The following is an 8,762-nucleotide window of genomic DNA, read 5'->3' as shown; positions in this document are numbered from 1 at the left end:
ACAAGCAGTAAATTCTTTCGTGAAAAATCTGTCAATATGGTTAACATGTTTATTCAAACTCAGAAACTTATGCAGCGAGTTGGCAATCGAACGGCGGGTATTCTCTACCAAGTTTTTCGGAATTTTGTATGTGTTAAATTCGAAATTTTTAATAATGTCCAGAGAGGAGCACAAGCGATCTTTTCTCTCTCTCGGATTGGTGGGCAAAGCGAAATTACCGCCCAAACTTAAAAAATTTAATACGTTAGATGGTAAAGATTTACTACTCGCATTAATAATCCATTTACTGCGATCAATGTTTAAAAAGGAGTTATAAAAAGTATTTTGCTTAGTCATAATTATGTTCAATTTACTAATTAATCTAAATCTCGTTTCCTCGTCATGTCGATCGATGGTGTAAGTATTAAATGTATAAAAGTTTTGAATTACGTCATTCGGTAAAATAGAGGCAAGTGTATCCTCGATTTTCTTAACATTAGATCGCAGAAATTTTGAATCGAAGTTAATATCTTTGATTTCAAGGTTAAGTATGTTTCGTTGGTAACGTTTTTTCAGGATGTTGAACTTGCGAGTTGCACTGTTGCTTTGGAAGATGATGTTGAATCTCAGAGTGTGTATATGTGGAGGTAAGACGTCGTCTCTCCTACATCGGAGCAAAAAAGTCAGTCGATGTCTTAGTGAGTTGATCTTGATCTTCGTATTAATCCAAGACTTTAACAGTCGCGTGGTATTATATCCAAATTTCCTTGTAATAGATTCGAAATATCAATTAAATAGCAAGGGAGAGAAAATCCCGCGGAGTGAAAAGGTACTGCGCCTATTACGTACCGAACATTTAAACACAGAAGAAAGAAAGGCTATCATGGAAATCTGTAAAGACTTTAGTAATGTATTACATTTAGAAGGAGAACCACTGACGTGTACGGACACCATCTCACACGAAATTGCTATGCAAACAGATGGCGCACCGGTCAACGTACGACCGTATCGCTTGCCAGAGAAGCACAAGGCCGAGGTAAACCGACAAGTCGAAGAAATGTTAAAAAACGGAATTATTAGACCCAGCACTAGCCAGTGGAATGCACCCTTATTAGTAGTTCCTAAAAAGACCGATGCATCCGGAAAACCAAAATTTCGGGTAGTCGTAGATTTTAGAAAACTAAACGATTTAACTATAGGCGATTCTTTCCCCCTACCAAATATAACAGACATACTTGATCAACTGGGAAATGCTAAATATTTCACTACACTGGATTTAGCTTCTGGATACCACCAGATACCAATAAAAGAAAGTGATAAATGCAAGACCGCGTTTTCAACACCATATGGGCATTACGAATACAATAGAATGCCCTTCGGATTGAAAAATGCACCTGCCACATTTCAACGCCTAATGAATTCAATACTTACTGGATTGCAAGGACTCAAATGCCTAGTGTACTTAGACGATATTGTAATATACGGAGCGAGCCTGCAAGAACATAATCGGAGACTCATAGAAATCTTACGGAGGTTACGAAAAAATAATCTCAAGTTACAACCAGATAAGTGTGAATTTCTGCGGAAAGAGGTAACATATCTTGGTCATATAATTACGGAGAATGGAATTTCGCCAGACCCAGCTAAGCTAGAAGCTGTAAAAAATTTTCCGACGCCTACAAAAGTAAAGGACGTACAGGCATTCATAGGATTGGCCGGATACTATAGACGATTCATCGAAGGATTCTCGAAAATCGCCAAACCACTGACTAAGCTAACAAAGAAAGAGAATAAATTTGAATGGACACAAGAGCAACAGCATGCTTTTAATGTTCTAAAAAAAAAATTAACTACCGCTCCTGTACTGAAGTACCCCGATTTTACACAAGAATTCATCGTAACAACTGATGCTTCCAACTACGCAATCGGAGCAATATTATCGCAAGGGAAGAGAGGTCAGGATCAACCAATAGCTTATGCCAGTCGCATACTATCGCGAGCGGAACAAAACTATAACACCACCGAGAAGGAATTATTAGCCATAGTATGGGCAGTTAAATATTTTCAACCATATTTATATGGAACCAAGTTTACTATCATAACCGATCATAAATCCCTCGTATGGTTGTTTAACGTAACAGATCCTGGATCACGCCTAATGCGATGGAGATTGAAACTTGAAGAATATGATTATGTAATTGTACACAAAGCCGGACAAGCTAACAGAAACGCTGACGCATTAAGTCGCACGTGGCTAACATAACTACTGGCAACTTAGTTGCATTCATCGAAAAATATGAATATAGCAACACAAAGGAAGCCAAAATAAAATACTAGGAAATGTTTTTTATTACAGAATGCTAATGGCATGGAGCATCTGTACGAAGACCGAACCTGATACCCGTGAATCTTTTGAAGTAAAAAAATTCACACACGAGCCGGGTATATACTTCGAAAAAATCGGAGTAATGAACCAGGTCGAGTCAGTATGGAAAATGGTAATCAAATTGGACATCATAGCTATGGACCATCGATACCAACAACTACAAAATTACATGGCACAAACCAAAGCGCTGTGCTATGATAAACCGCTAGAAGAAGGCATGAGGCAAACCTGCCAAACCTTGCTTCAAATAACAGAAAAAGATAACGAGCAAGTAACAATGGTATTAAGACGATTGAAAATCGCATACCAAAACCCAAGGAAAACACGAAGAGAATTAATCAATGGTTTAGGAACGATAGCTAAAACACTATTCGGAACAATGGATGCTGATGACGAAATAATTATAAATGAACAACTAAAGATGATGCAAGGAAACCAGCAAACATTACAACACGCCGTGAAAAATCAAATAAAAATATTAAATGCAACTATTGCGCACGTGGATGATATGGAAAAGGTTCTACAAGAAAATGAAAATCGATTTCTAAATATTACAGAAAGGATGAGAGAAACCTGGTTACGCGAAAAAGCCGGGTATGGACATCGAGAAGAACTCGACGAACACTTTCTGATACTGAATGCAATTGTAAATGATTTAACAAATGATATGACAAACATTATAGAACATTTAACTAGTGCGAAAAATGGAATACTAAACATAAGATTAGTTCCAATTGAGAATATAATAAATAATTTACGAGAAATAGCGTCACAGATACCTCAGGGAACACACTTTCCATTTCAAATAGCACCAGAAAACTGGGCAACGATAGAAAAATTTGCGAAAATTAGCGCCTACTGTGACGGCACAAATATATACACCATTATACAATTCCCACTAATCACGTACCCAACGTACGAAATAATAAAAGCGATATCTTTACCTATACATAAAAGCGGAGATATATTTGTATTTATAGAAATAAATCAACAAATTATAGCGATAGATACCGATAGCCGAACATATTGTACAATTGCGGAAAACGAATTAAATAAATGTATTAAGGATGACAATTCATATGTATGCGAGCGAAACCACCCCGTTCATCACGTAGATAATAATGCGTTATGCGAAGTACAAGCGTATGTAGCTATAGATACACATTTAAATCACTGCAGTATTCGAAGCATACACGCCAACACAACGATATGGATAGCATTAAGTAATCCGAACTCATGGCTATATTCCACTCAAACTAAACAAGCCATAGAAATAACGTGTAGAAACAAAGCGATGCAAAGGATAGAAATCGAACGGACAGGTCAAATAACGCTAAGAGACAAATGTAAGATAGTAACGCCTGACATGACGGCAAGAACAAACACACGCGAAAGAACGACGTACATACAAACACACCTGCCCAATTATAACGTAACATTCAGACATACACAACAGACGAACCAACAACTGGACGTTGCCAGAATGTCAAAATTCCGGAAAATTATACAAAATCCCTCAGAACTTATGGAATTAAGCAAACAACTGACAGAAATCGACAGCGATTTAGATAAAAGCGAAATAGATATTGTTGCACCCGTGATGGAACACCCGTTGCGCGCGGAACTTCGCTCACGAGAAGCCTGAACTTTGCTCGAATAGCTTCAAGCCGAAGCACGTCCCTTGACAACGGGACTCTTTGATTGATTTATTGATTTAATGAAACAGCTGATGATTTGTTCTGGAGCTGCTGGACCGAACGGACGTGTGTCCACGCTCTCTTGTATCGCGCCTTGTTTTAATAAACGCTAACCGAGTTCCTTTTGTAAAACGGTGTTCCCTTTATTTCCGCGGGTCACGGGAGTGAGTGCGCGTGAGAGTGCGAGCGTGAGAGAGTGCTTCGCGACGAGCGCAACAATATACATAAATACACTACATACCCGATACTTTCAAGTTTTACGGGAACTGTACTCATAATTATAGCAATAGCGGTAATATATATAATAAAAAAGAATAAAAATAAACCAAAAATACCAATGAATCCAAATTTAAATCCTATGTGCAAACCACGAATTATTCAAGAACATATATATCATACGGCAAGCGGCCGAGAAACACCCAACAATAATATAATGCCCAAAAGGGACAGCGATACCGCAATATTGTATTAAATAACGATGTAAGTTAAAAAACTCAATGTAAACCCGATGTAAATTATGTAAGACAAAAACTCATGTAAATTATTCGTTTTCTTTTTTCAAAGGGGGAGGAATGTCGTAGCCCGATCAGCTTTTGGGAATAAGAACACGTTTAATAATCAATACGTGATCAAAGTAGAAAAGAAAGATATTAATATAAGATGAGACAATTAAATTATTAAAGAGGAACGTGACGAGAAGAAAGCGAGTCACAGTTCTGTTCCCAGAATGCTGAGACAGCGGCGGAGTCACGCGGAACAGATACGGAGCAGCAGACGTGCTCCGATCGGGGTCACCGCACTCCTTCCGCCTTAAAGAAAATAATATATAAGTCAATAGCGACAGGATCAGACAGATCGCTTCTGAGGTTAATCGCGCATCCTTAAAGCGTATTGTCTTAAGTACTACTAAAATATCTTGTAATAAAATGAGAGCAAAACCTCTTTTACTGTAAAGTACGGAGTGTCATTTATTAGTGCGTGGATCCTAATCCTTTGGGCGCCTACATCCCGACAAAGTCCCTCCTTCACGGCTACGGGCACAACAAATCCATCAATTTGTAACGGCCTAACTTTATCGTCGAACGCGGGCTAGTTTGCCGGATCGGGAGTTCGACGGAAAGGCCCAGAGACAATAATCAGTTGAGTCGCATACGAATTGATTTATTCAGTGTTAGGGTCTACAAATGCTGGCAGCGCGATATTACAATAGGTTACGGGACGTGGTGTATTATAGCGGCCGGATAGTGCAGGCGCACTTCGGCGCGATGCAGCGATATAGCGGAAACGCGGGGTTACGGCAGATTACGGACTCGGTATATTACAACGGCGGGGTAGTGCAGGCGCACTCGGTGCGGCGCGGCGCGGTATTACAATAGCTTATGGACTCGGTATATTACAACGGCGGGCGGGTGCAGGCGCACTTCGGCGCGATGCGGCGCGATAGCGAAACGCGGTATTACAAGAGCTTATGGACTCGGTATATTACAACGGCGGGGCCGTGCAGGTGCACTCCGGTGCGATGCAGCGATATAGTAAAACGCGGTATTACAAGAGTTTATGGACTCGGTATATTACAACGGCGGGACAGTGCAGGCGCACTTCGGCGCGATGCAGCGATATAGTGAAACGCGGTATTACAAGAGTTTATGGACTCGGTATATTACAACGGCGGGACAGTGCAGGCGCACTTCGGCGCGATGCAGCGATATAGCGAAATGCGGTGCATGTGTACTCGGCGCGGTCGGGCGGGACGGAAACGCGGCATCCGTAGAAACGCGGTATGATTTTACTGAGCGGGCGCGAGAGGTATAGCGAGATGACACGAGGATGCGAGGAGCATCCCGGAGGAGCACGGAGTCCCGGGGCAGCGGCAGTGAGAGTCCTCGTTGCGAGGCCGAGCGTGCTCGACCCCGCGTAACCGTGCCGTCGGGAGTTCGGTTTGATGGAGTTCGGGGGACACCTGAGAGCCCTCAGTCGAAACGCGGAGCTCCGAACCTCGTTTAGGGTGTCGCCCTAGGACTTGCTGGGTAGGCTTCGTCGGGAATAGCGGAATGCTGGCGAGAAGACGAAGTGTCTGCTCTTGCCGGAGCGCCGGTTTATATACCGGCGCGGCGGGTCTGCTGGGAGGGAGGCCGACCGCCAGGCGAGCCGCGTGGGGGTTACGCTTACGCGCGCTCGCCTTCGGGGCGAGTCGGCTCTCTCCGGCGCTCGTCGGCGCCGTGCGGGCCGGCACCGGTGCTGCGTTTTAGCCCGCGCACACGGTGCTTGTGGAGCGTTTTAAAAATGTGGGCGCACCGCGCCCTATCCTCGCCCGACGGAAGATCGGTCGGGCGGCATCCGGCGGGTGGCGGCCGGGAACGATGCTTTTCAGGGGTGCATCGTTACAAATTAAAGAATCTTGTTGAGAGTGATCAGTCTATTTTAGAGAAACCAGTTTTCACCATTGCACATAAGAATGAAAGGCCTTCCAGTGTTTCAATTAATTGTCCTGTATGTAGTGTTGGAAACTGTGCAACTAAAAATCATTCAAATGTAACTGTATATTTTAATCAGGGACGGTGGCTCTTGTCTAATTATCGTCGGCATTGCTCACGCCTTCATTCGGTCGAAAATGTTAAAACTGCTCCACAGATTACCATCAAGAGTATGCTTGAAAGAGGCCCAGTTGCAGGCACTTCAAATGCAGAAATGTCTCACAGCCTAGTTTCAAATTCAGGGTCTTCATCTACAGTTCCTCAAGATGGTGAATTTGATGATGATGATGTTGTGAATCCCAAAAGAAGAAGGCAACATAATTATAATCTCCTTTCTGACGATGAAAATGAAAATTTTGTTTCTCTGGGGGCATCCAAGGAGCAGGACATCTCCGTGCAAAGTCAGTGAAGTCATCTCAGCTCCAACCTTGTTCAAATAAGTGGAAATTAGAACAGTATTTCCGTGCTGCCAGAAATAAGCGGTCTCTAGAGAGGGTATCGCAGAATTATCCTTGCATCACATCATTTTTTTCCTGCTTAAATAATCTCGAGAAGCTGTTGACAGAAAATTCAGAACTTCGGAAAACTTTATTGAATTTATCAGAACAGTTGGTAGAGCAAAAGCAAACAGACCACCTATCTAGCATACCATCAAAAATTCTTAGCGCTCTCGTTAGAACAGCAGCGGAAAATGCAAGAAGAAGTGTCCATGGGTTTAGGTACAAAGAAGAAATTGTTCCCAAGTTTGCTAGTCTTGTATTCCTTGTAGGCGGTAGATGGCTGTATGAAGTTTTGCAGAAAAACCTCGGACTTCCTTCAATTTCAACTTTGAGCAAGGTCACTAATTCTGCCACTCAGCCTGTTATAGAAGGGGAATTTCGTTTCAAAGAACTGAAAAGGCATCTTGAAGATGGCAGTTACCCACCGACAGTAATGATCAGCGAAGATGGAACTCGAATTCTAAGCAGGATTAGGTATGATGTGTCATCCAACACGATTGTTGGTTTTGTTCCTCCCACCTCTTCTACAGGACTTCCAATTACGTTCCACTACAAAGCTACATCCAGCAATGTTATTCAAGATTATTTTAATTCATGTTCCAAATCGAACTACGCTTATGTTATCATGGCCCAACCTCTCTTTTCAACAGCTCCTGCATTTTGTTTGTGTGTATTTGGAACAAACAACAGATTTGATTCAGATGTGGTTTTGAAACGGTGGAAGTGGATGAAGGAAGAGGCCTCTATTCATGGAATTGACATTCTTGGATTTTCCTCAGACGCTGATACACGACTGTTGAGTGCAATGAGGTCAAATGCCTTCCCAGTGACTGTTGACAATCCGCTTGTGTGGTATGATTGGTTTGTTCAAGATATTGACCAGAAGACGTTGTTGTGCCGTGACTGGGAGTGGTCCGGCATAGGGTCCAGGAATCCCGGGCCGGAGAATAACGATCGTCACAATGCGTTGAACAACAGAATAAACTATATTTCCCTTACACAATATACAATAGTCCCCTTTATTTAAATCCCGATACTCGCGTAACTGAACTCGCTTGGCGATTTATAATTAGTGAGTTTGTGACAGTAATTTTCAGACGCACGTTTCCGTTTTGGTGTTCACAAGCGACTGCCCGCCGATCGCCGGGTTCCGCGGTATTCATCCGCTTGCTGTTGCTAACTCGGGGCTCCCGAGTTAGCGCTAGCCCTACGCGGTCAGCGTTTTTGGTCGTGTCGCATTGCATCGGATGATCGGTCGTCCGATGCTATCGTCAGTCTTTTCGGCGGATGTGGATTTTACGTTTGTCGCTAAAGTCGGATTTCGTATCGGAGGCACTTGGTGTTGCCAAGTGAATTAATTACTCTTTACTTCGTTGTGCGCTCACAACATTCCTTCCCCCGCGGAAAAAGAAAAACTGAGGTATTCGAAGTTTTTCGTTATTTATTTATTAGTGTTTTTCTTTTTCTTGAGGGGTCACAATCTAATTTTCTTATATACTAATATGTATGCTGTGGTTTCCCCCTTGATTCTTAATGGTTCCTCTTTTTCTTTATTACATAAATGATTACCATTATAATGCTTATTACGGCTATAATTATGGTTGCGGAACCCACAGGATATACAATATTCTTATTTGCGAAAACGCTGGGTTGGTTATTTTTTACTTCCTTTTTGATTTTATCTAGGCTTAAGCTTAACTTTATTAATTCCGACGGATTTTTGATT

The sequence above is a fragment of the Temnothorax nylanderi genome, unplaced genomic scaffold (genome assembly GCF_030848795.1).
Source record: "Temnothorax nylanderi isolate EJ_2023f unplaced genomic scaffold, tnyl_v1.0 TNYL_tig0492_pilon, whole genome shotgun sequence".
Taxonomy (NCBI): Eukaryota; Metazoa; Arthropoda; class Insecta; order Hymenoptera; family Formicidae; genus Temnothorax; species Temnothorax nylanderi.
The sequence above is the reverse complement of the archived record's forward strand: the minus strand, read 5'-3'. Positions refer to the sequence as shown.